Here is a 14,932-nt window from a genome sequence, read left to right as displayed (position 1 = left end):
AAGACTGATCTCTACTTCTCTTTTGTTCTTTGATAAATATGAAGGTTGAAGTTCATCTGGAATATTTCAGTGATTAATAGCCAATCTTGAAGGGTAGATATCTCGAACAAAGAAATTTAATAAATGAGTAATTACTTCAAAAGATTTATTTTTCACAAAACATCTTCTGAAAAAGGCTATATAGAGAGCCTCTGAACAAGGTTGTATATTCCTTTCCTTATTTGACTAACTTTTTTTGTTGTATTCTTATATTATTTATTATTATTTTTATACCATTCTAAAGAATTGATGGTGAACTTTATAGTTCTAAACTGCAACTTAACTATATGATACGGAAGTTTGAACCACTTTTTTTTGATGAGTTAACACCGTTTATGATTCACGTTGATTCCACATCATTGTGACTTAAACAATCTATTATTTCCTTAATTTTTTTAATAAAACTCGACGATTCACTGTGATATACCACACACTAATAAAAGTTTGAAACAATGTGTCGATGGTTAGTCTATGTATTGTAGGCTATCACACGCACCAACCCATTATTGCCTTGATATTCTTCTTTGAAGTTTTATGGTTCAATGTAATGTACACACGCTGATGAGAGCTTGAAAAATCTATGTCGATGGTTAAGCTAAAACACCACAGCTTATCACACGCATCAAACTATTCTTTCCATAAATTCTTATTTAGAATTTTATGATTCAGCGTATGATACTAGACACTGATGAGAATTCGAAAATTTGTGCCGATGGGTATATCATTGTGCGTGATATATTACACGCGCCTACCTACTCTTTCCCAATAATTCATCCATACACTGATAAAACTTCGACACTCTTTGTCGATTTGTACATTTCATATCGGAATGTGTTACACACAACATAAAATCATTGCTCTTTTTCTTTTAATAAAAGTGACTAATGAGTCAGCGTATGAAACCACATGCTGATGAATCTCGCAATACATTGTTAGTGAATGATAGTTTAAGCCAATACTATCAAGAGACGTCATAATCTTACTAAACTACAAGCTACAACAACTTTATTCATGTGTTTACTGCTAATGTCAAAAAGGGGGAGAAAATCTATACATAAAAGCACAATCTAAGGGGGAGTCGAGTCAAGCTAATATCAATATTCTCAGCTAGTTGGGTCAAGCTGATCCACACTTTCAGCCCAACTCGTCACCTTCACATATTCATCCTCCATCCGTTGCGATTCATAAATGATGTCTCAATTACTTGACAAGTCATTCATATTCTCAGGGGGAGCATTAGTTAAAGTTGAAACATTAAAACTTCATTCTTAGTCTTAGGGGGAGCACAAACTGAATAATTCATTGAAGATTAGCTTTGACATCGTCATATAGGGGGAGATTATAAGGTCATACCTTATGATATGATGAGTCAAACACTCTACACATTCGCTAGCATCAACGTGTACTCTACAACCATCGCCAACGTATAAAGCTAGTGCATAGAGTGGTTATTCTATATAATCTTTTGTATGTTAGGTAATGATGTAGATAAGTAATGATGAAATGAACTCCCTCATATGATCATCGAGCTGGCCGGCTCCAAAGCCCGAGCCTGATCCCTCATCGGTGCCAGAGTTGCCAACTCGTCACCTTTACATATTCATCCTTCGTCCGTTGTGATTCATAAATGATGCCTCGATTACTTAATAAGTCATTCATATTCTCAGGGGGGAGCATTAGTTAAAGTTGAAACATTAAAACTTCATTCTTAGTCTTAGAGGGAGCACGAACTGAAGAATTCATTGAAGATTAGCTTTGACATCATCAGATAGTGGGAGATTATAAGGTCACACCTTATGATATGATGAGTCAAACACTCTACACATTCTCTAGCATCAACGTGTACCCTACAACTAGAGCCAACATATAAAGCTTATCGGCTTCAGTACATATAGTAGTTATTTTATATAATCTTTTGTATATTAGGTAATGATGTAGATAAGTAATGATGAGATGAACTCACTCATCTGATCATCGGGATGCCCGACTCCAGATCCCGAGCCTGATCCCTCGCCGGTGCCAGAGCTGCCAACTGGTCTCGTACGTAGTGTCACCATACTGAAAATACACCATAACAAACACCAGTACACTCGTCATAACTCGAGGGATCACACACACTACATGTTCCATGGGTTCATCTTAGCCTTCCTTGATTCGAGTATGGATCCTCTGCTTTCAGTAGTACGGGCCCATACTACCTTCCACATCTATCCGTACTTTCATCAAGAACTGCCTTGACTCCACCAAGTACATTTCGCTACTACTGCTCTCTACGCTAATCTCATCCTAGGCTTGCCCTAGGGTAATCTCCGACCCACTCTCTGCCATCAGTTGCATAAGTAGTCTCTGCTATCTCCCCTAACTAACTCGCGAATACCATTACATATCATTAAGACCAGATAATTCTTCGAATGAGAGGTCCTACCTTACAACGGTTAGACTCAAACAAGAGCTGTGAAATAGAGCTAAACCTAACCTTCTGAAATTATTTAGCCATTGTAATATGTAACTTAACATATTTGTTTAATAGTTAGTCAAAGATAACTAAAACTTCTAAAAGTACAAAGCAAGCAACATTCAAGCATTAAGTAAACATAACCAAGCATATCCTAATCAGGCCATCATATCACTGATTGCTCAGTACTAGCATGCAGTTCATAAAGCTCATATAGCAGGCATATAAGGCATCCTTCCTAGATCCTTAGCCCTAATCTAGGATGCAATTCATATATTCACAATTCATATCATAACATAACTTGTATGGGTAATTTGGGAGAACTCACTTAAGCTCAGCTGATTGCATGTACCACACCCTTTTCTCTTTTCTAGATCTTTTTTATAAAATGGTTTTCTTTATAAAAAAAATTATACCAAGTCCTCAGTTTGAGTTCAGACACACCCGAGAGTGTATTCGAATCCCTCAAACCAAGGCTCTGATACCAACTTGTAACATCCTAAAAATCATGACCAAAAATTTTATTTTTAATTATTAAATAAACCATAGTTATCAAAACATTTTATCCAAAAACATAAGTCATCATATCAAATCAGAGTATCATATTAAACACACATGTCAATATATCATAGTAAAACATCCCAGACTAAACAAATGGTATGTGCATCGTAGTCATCCTGAACTCTTCCCCTTGCTACCGGAAGTACCTGTAACCAAAACTGAAAACTGTAAACACAAAGTTTAGTGAGTCTCCCCAAACTACCACATACCATGCACATAATCACATAATAGAAAAATCGAAGGCCTTGCCCGCTTCACCCCCTCCCCTGGCACCAGAAGAAGTCCGGCATCGGGCCCTGGTACTTGTAAGGCATCGGTACTTGCCCTCTCGGAGGGAGTTGGGGATTTTGTGGTGATGCCTCCATTTTAGGGTTGGGTGTTGTGTTGATGCAAATGGGCATGTGATTGCATAGTCTTCGAGGCAAATGAAGCCTCATTATGCGGAGTATCCCACCCATAATTTGGAATTGGGGGCGGCGATTTTTGATCTCAAGATTTGGCATCATTACCTTTTATGGAGTTCAGTGTACTATCTATACGAACCATAAGAGCCTGAGATATCTTATGGACTAGCCTAACATGAACATGAGGCAGAGGAGGTGGTTGGATGTAGTGAAATATTATGACTATGAGATCACATATCACCCATTCAAGGCCAATCTGGTAGCCGACGCCTTGGTTCGGAGGGCGGTCAGTACCCCGATTTACGATGTGTGTTTAAGGATGACTGTGATGACCATAGTTTTGGAAATGATCAAAGAAGCGCAGTCAGAGGCCATAAAAAATAGAATCGGAAGAGTGAGCGAGTGATCGGTCAGGTTTCAACCTTTGATATCGACAACATAGGGCTTTTGACTCTTCATGGACGAGTTTGGGTACCGCATGCAGGTAGGGTTTGATGGGTGTTGATGGGGGAGTCCCACAAGTTGATATTCTCCATTCATTTGGGGGGGGGGGCTACCAAGATGTATCTTCACTTGAAGCATAATTATTGGCGGTCGTGTATGAAGATGGATGTGGCCTGGTTTGTAGAGCGATGCTTGATCGGTTGGAAGGTGAAGGCTAAGCACCAACGTCCTCATGACAATTTGCAGCCTTTAGGGGTTCCATTATGGAAGTAAGAACAAATCAAAATGGATTTCATCACAAAATTGTCAAATACTGCAAAAGGAGTTGATGTTATCTGGGTGATAGTTGACCGCTTGACGAAGAGCGCTCACTTCTTAGACATAAGTGAGGGGCTCTTTTTTTCCGATAAGTTAGATGAGATTTATGTTTGATAAGTGGTGGCTCGACATGGGGTGCCGAATTCTACTGTGTCGGATATGTATCTTCGATTTACTTCCAGGTTTTGGAAGAGGTTTCACGAAGAATTGGGCACCCGATTGCATTTCAGTACCGCGTACCATCCGCAAACTGATGGGCAGAGTAAGCGGACTATTCAGACGATTGAAGATATGTTTCATTCGTGCATCATTGATTTTGGTGGGAGTTGGGACTCTTACCTCCCTTTGACTGAGTTTTCTTACAAAAACAACCATCATGCCAACATTGGCATGCCTCCCTTTGATCTTTTGTATGGGAGGAAGTGTCAGACTTCTATTTGTTAGGGAGAAGTCAGATAGAGAGTCATGTGGAACACTGAGATAGTGTTGAAGACGACTGAGCTTATTCAGCAAGTCAGACAGAGATTACTAACGACTCAAAGTCATCAGAAGAGTTATGCGGACCGGCGACGCTCTGAGTTGGAATTTTGGGTTGGTGATTTGGTTTTTCTGAAAGTATCAACATGGAAGGGCGTTATTCAATTTAGGAAGCGGGTCAAGTTGGGGACCAAGTTTATTGGCCCTTTAAGAGTGTTAGTCCGTGTGGGCAAGCTGGATTACCGGCTGGAGCTCCATGAGTAGTTAAGTCATAACCATGATACCTTCCATGTTTTCCAGTTGAGGAAGTGTATAGCTGATGAGACAATTTTGGTTCCTTTGGAGGACATTCAGATCGATGATAGCCTGAACTATATTGAGAGCCCGATTGCAATTATGGATAGGAAGGTGAAGACATTTAGGAATAAGGTAGTGAACCTGGTCAGGGTTCATTGGCAACATCGGAAGGGCTCAGAGTGGACTTGGGAGCCCGAGGCGGAGATGCTTGACTTCGAGGGCGAAGTTTGATTCTAGTGGGGGAGATTTGTAATACCCGTTGTCAGGTATTTTATTTTCAGCCCTTGAAGTTAATGTAATTTGCATTTTGGCCACTTAAGTTGGGCGTACTAGCCATGTACGTCGAACGTAGGTCTTCGAGGTAGTCAAGGCGGAAGAGGGGGTACATTAGTTGTACGTGTGAGTACAACGGGTGTACTCATGCAGATGCTAAATCGTAAATTTTAGGGTGTGACCCATATTTAATCATCTTATCCCTCCCTTTGACATCATCTTATCTAGCCTTTATTGCCTCTAAACACTATATCGGAACCCTAACCTTGTGAGAGTGTTTTGAAGCTTGGAAAGTGATTGTTTAGTGTTTTGGTGTAAGAAGGATGATCATTCAAGTGGTGGTGGTGCATTATAGCTTGTAGATTCAACAACTTCATCTCTTTGTGCACATTTTCAAGGTATAAAGTTCAAATCTTGGAGCTCATTTAGTTAGATATTTCTTAGCCTTGCATTTTGGTTCTTTATGTCCCAAAGCTTTGATCTTTACGAGTATGGAGTAATCCAGAGCTATTAATTCATCCTTCCAGCGATTCTAAGATGTATAAAGTCATAAAAATGTTATCTTGGTCATTCATTTTCCTCCATGCAAGAGATACGGGGTTTTAATGAGGTAAGAAGTTAGGGTTTTTGGGCTTTATCTCCTTGTATCCATGCAAAGGCTTAAATTCAAAAACTTTATAGCTTAAGAAGTTCTTTAGGGGCTAGATTTGTGTTTGGAATGGATGTATTAATGATTAAGACGTTTGCATCAGAAGTGTTGATATTAGCTTATGTACGCTGAGCGTACACCTGGCTATGCCCAACATAGCCAGATTCGAGCCCATCCCTCTTGCCTTGCGTTCTACGTCTCACGTAGAGTGATTACGCCCAACATACTGGTTATGGGAGACTATTAACTTTTGTTCACTTTTGTTAACTTGGAACATTTGTGTCTTAGATGGATTGTGAGGGGTTTTGTAGGGGCAAAGCAGTCTTCTACTCTAGGTGTGGACTAGACTTGTATGAGTTCAGTGGTGTGTGTGTGTGTGTGTGTGAATACCTTAATTATTAATTAGGGTTAGTTGGTGTATTTAATTAGGCGAGGTATAGTTATGGCAGTTCGGGTGTGAGTAGTATCAATCATCAGTACCAGGTGATTCTCCTCACTTATTCTTACATGTGTGGTAGAATAGTTGTATATATATATATATATATATATATATATATATATATATATATATATATATATATATATATATATATATATACACTAGTTTATAACCCGTGAGAACCACGGTTATAAAATTAATTAAATTTTTATATTAAAAAATCAAAATTATTAATCAATTATTTTAAATAAATTATTACTTAAAAATATTTTTTTAGTTATATAAAATTATAATCGTTGATTTAGATAAGTACATGAAGTTATATTATATTATAATCTAATCTGTATAAATTTTATTTTATTTTTTAATCTAATGTTATAAATTTAATATAATTAAAGTGAAAAAATTTAAAATTTAATGTTATTAGGGTGGGAATTTAAATTTTGAATTTTGAAATAGATAATTAATATGTTGACAAGTGGCATGATATGGAACATATAATTTTAATGAGTAGTTCTAATATAATGCCATTTGTCAATAGAAGATTAAACATATTCATTTATTAGAATAGGAAGATATATATATATATATATATATATATATATATATATATATATATATATATGTGTGTGTGTGTGTGTGTGTGTGTGATGACCAGTTGGGTCTAAATGTTATTACCATGTTTGTGTTGTTTATATGTACTGAGACTTCGAGTAGTCTCCAGGGTTGCTGATAACCCATAACTGCTTTATGTGTTGTGTTGTATGTGATATTTTGGGGAACTCACTATGCTTTGTGCTTGCAGTTGTTGATTAAATGTGTTTAAGGTACTTTTGAGGATCGCGGGAAGATGAAGGCTTGATGTACACATTAAATGAGAGATTTTGTTATTGGATATTTTGGGACACTCTGATATTTTGATGTGAAATTGTATTTGACATCATGACTTTTCTTGGGATGGTTTTTATGAAAACTGTTTTCTATGGATTTAAAAATGAAAAAAATTGGTTTGAAAATTCGGATGTTAGAAAGACCATGCACCATAAGCCATTCGAATTATTTAAGAATTTCCACTTCCATTTAAAAACATTAAACAAATATACAAAAATCAATTTTGTGACAACCCAAAATTTCTATTTGTACAAACCCTACATTTCAATAAAAGTCAAACTTGCTTCTGCTAACTTTTAGCATTGTGTTGAGTCTGTATGAGCATTCTGAGCTTAATAAACCAAAGGAATGAGTGAAAGGAAGTGTCTATTGGATTTGTAAATTACCAAAAAAGCCTTAAGCCCTCGAAATAGGAGTTTACGACCAAGACCATTGAGTTTACGGCCGTAAACTCAAGGTGGCCGTAAACTCCAGGGTATATATATGATCCTTAGTGAGTTTTAATCACTTTTCACCTTCCAAGCCCAAGAATTCAGAATTTTCTCTCAAGGATCTTGACACTTTTGCTTCCAATCTTCCAAAAATGTAAGTAAATCACTACATCTATGTGTTATACATCACTTCTTCTTGATTCATGCTTGAATCCATCCATAACTGTCACACCCCAAAACCAAGAACGACGGAAACGTTCTGGGGCGGAGGACGTCATGTAAAGCATCACAACTGTGACATCCTCAAAATCTCGGCCAGAAAAGACCGATTTTCATTTATGTTTTTAAAATAATTTCAGAGTAAATCCTTTTGATTTGAAAGAGTTGCGAAATTTGTTCCCAAAAACAAAACATGATAAAACAATGTTTACCAAAGCATTTCATAAAAGAAATGTATTTTCATTATATAATCAAAACTCGGGGTGTCATGTTCCGATACAGACCAATAAGCATAAACGATAACATTACAAGTCATTCAACAAATATATACATATACAGACTTGTAAACAAAACAACTTGATGGTTCATCCATCTTATGCCCTCGCGCCACTTCCTGTAATACAAATAAAACTGAGTGGGTCAGGCTTGGGAGCCTGGTGAGCATATAGGGTTTTCAACCCACAATAAATAATTATATTTAATTTCCACCAACCAACAATAACCCAATTACCCATTCCCGTTATTCTCACTTTATGTCCCTAAAATAACTAACATAAGGGACCCAAGTTCATTAACACCTACAGGCGGCGAGCCTGCTAATGTTCCACATGACTGTCTAGAAAAGTCCGTGGTCGTCATCTAAACTCCACTAGATGACTAAATCAAACAACAACGAGGCCTCTCATCTGTTTATTACACACCAACTATCTACCCATGTTCTACCCAACATATTAGTAGATAAAAATATACATTTTTATACATAGTTTACAAAAAACTGTATAGCATGTTTTAATCAATACATACTCCACATAACAGATGAGGCACACACACATAACACGTATTTCATAGAGAAATAATCAGATCTATAAGATAGAAGAAAGTGAATACACATTCACACATATAAACAACAATATACTTAATACACTCAAACCATACTTGTATTATTATCGTGTTTATGAAAGGTAGTATACACTCACTTGATCATAAGAGGATCGGATAGCACTACGGCTTGCAGAAGTAGTAATCCTCAGCAGATCTGGAAGATCTTCACAAAAACCGGACTCCTCGCGGGCAGAGCTTCGGCTCGGGAATCGCACTTCTCGGGATCTTCGGGATCTCGGGACTTGCTTCGGGACTCGGGAATATTACCGAGGCTTCGGGGTACTTTTGGCACGCAAATCGAGGCAGAACGGGAGAGAGAAGAGAGAAAAAGAGCAATTGAGTCGGCTTCCCTCGCATCCTATTTATAGGAGGCTGGAGCCTCGGAGTACGCGGGGCGTACTGGTCCGAAATCGTCATGGCGTTCGTCATCCGAAGTCACTTGAGTGCGAGGTGCGTCATGCTTCGCGGTACGCTGGGCGTACTTCGGATCAGATCGGTGACTACTCTTCGGATAATGCCGACTTTTATAATTAAATTTAAATATTAATTATTTAATAAACTTTGGAAATTCATATCTTCTTCATACTAACTCCGTTTTCGACGTTCTTTATATCCACGCGAAGGTGAGACTATGCTCTACAACTTTCGTTTAGACTCCGTCGGCTAATTTTAACTTTATTTTTATTATTTATTTTTAATAGGACGGAACAGAAAAACTTCGTTATAAATTCATAACTTCTTCGTTTGACGTCCGTTCTCGCCTAACTTTTCATTGCTTCGATACCAACAACGAGATATTCGATTCTCATTTAGATTTCTTTGGCTAAAAACCGCTCGATCTCAAATCGAGTATATCAGGCTGCATATCGCTAAGTCGAAACTTCAATCAATCATAACTTCCTCATACGAAGTCAGATTTGGGCGTTCTATATATATATATATATTTGGAAACCTCGTTTCAACTACTACAACATTATCCAAAGATATCAAGTTTATTTTACACTTAAATCTTGACGCTTGTTTTTATTCTTAATTAATCAAACCACATAATTAAGCAATTAAGCACAAAACACATAATACTCAAATAATACACTCTTATTATTTCAAAACGGGTTACAAAGGTTAACCTAGACTATTACATTGCTAAAAATGGCAAGCCCGAAAACACAGGCGTTACAACAACAGTGTAAAGTAGTAAACAAGCAACAACATCATCCATTGCATTAATAGTAAGATTTTAATACATGTGTGTTCTTTCATAGAAAAAGACATGAAAATAAGTAATCAAAATAAAGACGAGTCTTGACTGCTCCGTCTTCTCAAAACCTGGTCATCGTACCTGTCTACTAGTGACCTAAGAATACAAGTTATTTTGAAAGCATAGATCAGCATAAAGTTGGTAAATTCATAAGTATTTTAGTGTCATTGATTTGTAAAGACTGTAATGAAAGACTTGATTGTTTGAGAAAAAGTTTGTATAAGTATAAAAATCCTAGAAAATCTCATATTTCCTACTAGTATAAAAAGTAGTCTTCTACCAAGACCCGACTGTTTTGAAGGTTTGAACCTCTGCAAAAATGAAGGTTTTTCCCTTGTACAACTATTATTATTAAAATCTAGTGTACCTCATCGATTATGTGAATGTGTCACAAAATAAAGGTAATAAGGAAAATAATATAATTATTGCAATCGTATCCTTTTGTCTTAGGATAAACACGGCATGGTAACTCGTCGAACAGTACTACCGTAGACATCCGTCGATGTGCATTTTCCCACTGTAGCTAACAGCTGGGTGTAGAATGGTCAGTCCCGTATCGTATGTAATAGTATCTCTTCATGTAGTATGTAATAGTTTCTCTTCATATGGTATGTAATAGTATCTCTTCATATAGTATGTAATAGTATCTCTTCATATAGTATGTAATAGTATCTCTTCATATAGTATGTAATATATTTGTATAGACTCATGAATGAACTGACTCTTTTGTGATTTCTTGTACTAGGAATAGTAAGTAGTATCTCCTAACTATGCCTATTATAGTTACTAGTAATGTACGTGTATAACCGAAAGTATACCTTTGCTACCCAAAGATACTGAATTGACTGATAGAACCTTTATGTCTATGTATGTATACATAATATATAGGCATGCATTTGACAATATAAAAGTTTAAAAGAAGTTTTGTAAAACCTTTGAAAAGTTTAATAAATAAGAATTGATGACTTGGCGTCAGTCTATAAAATGATTTAAAAGCAGTTTGTTTGATAAGAACAGTATAGAGTATAAGAATCCTTTGTTGGAAACACATCTTGAAGTACATGAAAACCTTTGTTTGAAACGTAGTTATAACAGATTTTGAAAGGAAAGATATAGTTGTAAGACAGTTTGATAAAGAATTTAATATGTAAAAACGTTTTGAGAAATCATTTTGAAGTAGTATATTGAGTAAAACAGCTAAAAGTGTAGTAAATCCATTTGTATGCTAGTTATTAATCACATATGATTGATATAATAACTAGTATGATTCAACTTGTATTCCCCCATAAAAGCATTTAAAAACATTTAAAAGGTTAATTAAGGGGTATGAACTCACCCGTAGTGAGTGGATTGGATGGAAGTGTCGGACAAGGTGCTAGGTGTCAAGTGAAGACTTGAACACACACAATGATCCTAAATAACATATAATAACACATATATGTATCCAATTAGTCATTTAACAACTAATTAACTAAGTTAATACACCCTAGTACATGGAAACACTTTGATTCAAGTGATATAGGTACCAAAGGGTTGCATCTAAAGGTTGCATGGCATGGCATTGGAGTTTATGGCCCAAGGACCACTCCTTATGGAGTTTACGGCCTAAGGTCATTTCCCCCATGAGTTTACGGTCGTAAACTCATGGTACTAAGTGTCATTTGGTGATTTAAGGTCTTATAAGTCATGAGTAAGCATTCTATGATCAAGTCCAAGCTTTAGGAAGCATTAGGGGCACAATATCACCTCTTTATAGAGTTTACGACCTAAGGACCATTTCCTTATGAGTTTATGGTCGTAAACTCTATGTGGACTTGGTTTCTTTGATGTTTAAGGTCCTAAACACTTCAAGGAAGTGATCTAGACTAGTATACAAGGCCAAGCAAGGGACTAGGGTGCACTTTGCCCCTCTTTTAAGGGTTTACGGCCCAAGAACATGCCTTGGCCGTAAACACCTTTGATCTTATGTTTTCTTAGGTGTTTTCTAAGTGTAAATAAGTTCATTTAAGTACATGACAAGCTATGACAAGTGTACTTACAAGATAGAAGCTTGATTGGGTGTTTAAGGTCCAAGAACATTAGTGTGTGTTCTTGGTGTTTTGAAGAACACTTGAAGACCTAAGTGAAAATCAAGAATGTATGGATGAAATGATGTATAACAACTAGATGTAATGTCATAACAACAAATCAAGTGAATAAACACTTACATTTTCGGAAGATTGGGAGAAGAGTGGGATGATACTTGAGAGAGAATGGTGGGGGTTCTTGAGGTGGAATGTTGGAGAATCAAAGAATGAAGAGTAAACTCATGCCTTAATCATGAGTTTGCGGCCTCAAGGGAGTTTACGGCCCAAAATCCAAAAGTTTGACTGTGAACTCCTTATTAGGGTGCTAAGTGTGGGTTTGCTACTCCAATACCCGAGAAAGTACTTCCTTTCTTTCGTTCGTTGAAGAATAAATACTGAAAACACCCAAACGGACTTTAAACTGACTAAAAATTAGTATAAATGTATTTGAATTTTATTTGAAGTGCTTGACTATAGGTTTGTACGAATGAAAATTTCGGGTTGTCACAACAAATTTCATCTTTGGAAACTAGATCTTCAAGATCATCAAGAAAACCAAGAACACTTAAGTGTTTTGGGCCGAAAACACCCTCCATTAGCCTTCAAAATGTAAGTCCCTACCTCCTATACATGTTTGTTAGTTAGATTGATGAATCAAGGACTTGAAAACACCAAGAAATCAAGAACAAAGGGTGTTTACGGCCAAGGTAATCTCCATTGGCCGTAAACCCTAATGATGTGTGCAAGGTTGCCACACCTCTTTCCTTAGCATTGGAACTAGGTCTATAACACTTCCAAGTTGAGTTAAGGACCTTAAACATCAAAATGGTACAAGTCACCATGAGTTTACAGCCGTAAACTCATTAGGTCCGTAAACCCATGGTCGTGAACTCATGGGGAGTTTACACTTGGGCCGTAAACTCCAAAGTGAGGCCCTACAACCCTTAGATGCAACCCTTTTGTACTTCTAGTACTTGAATCAAAGTGTTGTCCATGTTCTAAGGTGTCTATACTTGCTTAATTAGTTGTTTAATCACTAATTAGATGCATATGTGTGTCATTATGTGCTAACTAGGATCCGTGTGTGTATTCAAGTCTTCACTTGGCACTTAGCATCCTATACATCAATTTCATCCAAACCACTCACTGTAGGTGAGTTCATACCCCTTAATTAACCTTTTAAATGTTTTTAAATGCTTTTATGGAGGGGGGGGGGGGAATACAAGCTGAATCATTATAGTTATAATATTAATCACATGTGATTTATAACTATCAAACAATTGGATTTACTATACTTTTAACTGTTTTTGTCAACAAAAACTATTTTAAAATGATTATCAAACTCTTTTACATGTTAAACTCTTTATAAAACTTGATCTTAGTTACCAAATCTTTACTTTCAATTCTTTAAACAAATACATTGTCAAAATCATGTTTAATACAAATATAGTTATACAAGTAAGGTTTGAAGGACTTAGGACTGATAACTCACTTTAATTCCTGTTCCTTGTTTGGTTGTGGACTTAGAGTACCATGTTGTTTGTCCGAGTGTCGTTTGATCCTTAGTTATATATTATGTATATATGTATATATATAAAGCTTTTACCTCAGTTCCATCACCTTTGGGTAGCAAAGGTGTATAAACTTACTAAGTCATTCAAACAACATTTCTAGTAAACTATAATAGGTATAGTTTAGAGGTATACTACTTACTATTTTCTAGTACAATGAAACATACCAAGAGTCAATTCACACATGAGTCAATACATACTATACACTATACAGAGAGAACATACACTACACTAGTACATATAATACATACACACCATATACTATACAAAAGAACATACTATGATGGGAATTAGAGAGAACATACACTACACTAGTACATACAATACATACATACTATAACATAAATATGAGGCACTACTACGGGGCATGGCATCTCTGTCATGGATCGACTTGTAACCAAAGTCTTCTGAACGGAGAACGTGAATTTGTGTATAGATCTATACTGGACTGACCGTCCTACACCTTGCTGCTAGCTACAGTAGGACCTGCAGGTCTTCGGGTGATGAATGTCATACCATCTCGATGTCTTCGAGCGTCGTGTTTTACTAGGTCGATCAAGTATGGTTACAATTATATCACATTATACCTTAATTAACAATTGGTTTAAGGTAGTCAGTACATAAGTAGTTACTATAACATAATACTACAGTACTTCATTATTTTTCCCATTACATTCACTTTATGATCTTAATGGTAATGTAAAAACTATATTTTATTAATGATAGTCACATTTGGGAGGAATATTCACTTTTACAATAACAAACGTACAATACATTTGATGCCTTGGTAGAAGGCTACTTTTAGTAGAAAATATAGGATTTTCTAGGAGATACAAATATTTACTACAAACATTTACAAACTTATACATTCAAACACTTACAAACATTTTCATACAAACAATGACACTAAAATGCTTATGAACTCACCAGCTTTAAAGCTGATAAACTCTTTCAAAATAACTTGTATTCTCAGGTCATAAGTAGACAGGTACCGATGCCAACTTTTGAGAAGATGGAGCACATGCAAGACTTATATTTTATTTTGATTCATATTTTTGGTGTCTTATAAACTATAGAGAACACACTTGTATTAAAATACATTATTAATGCAATGGATGATGTTGTTTGCTTGTTTACTATTATTCTGTGTTGTGATACTGTACATGATGTCCTCCGCCCCAGAACGTTTCCGCCGTTCCGGTTTTGGGGTGTGACAAATTCCCACCCCACCTTATTTTGTTAGCCAAGACAATATCCC

The sequence above is a fragment of the Lactuca sativa genome, chromosome 7 (assembly GCF_002870075.4).
Source record: "Lactuca sativa cultivar Salinas chromosome 7, Lsat_Salinas_v11, whole genome shotgun sequence".
NCBI lineage: Eukaryota > Viridiplantae > Streptophyta > Magnoliopsida > Asterales > Asteraceae > Lactuca > Lactuca sativa.
Note: the sequence above shows the minus strand (reverse complement) of the source record.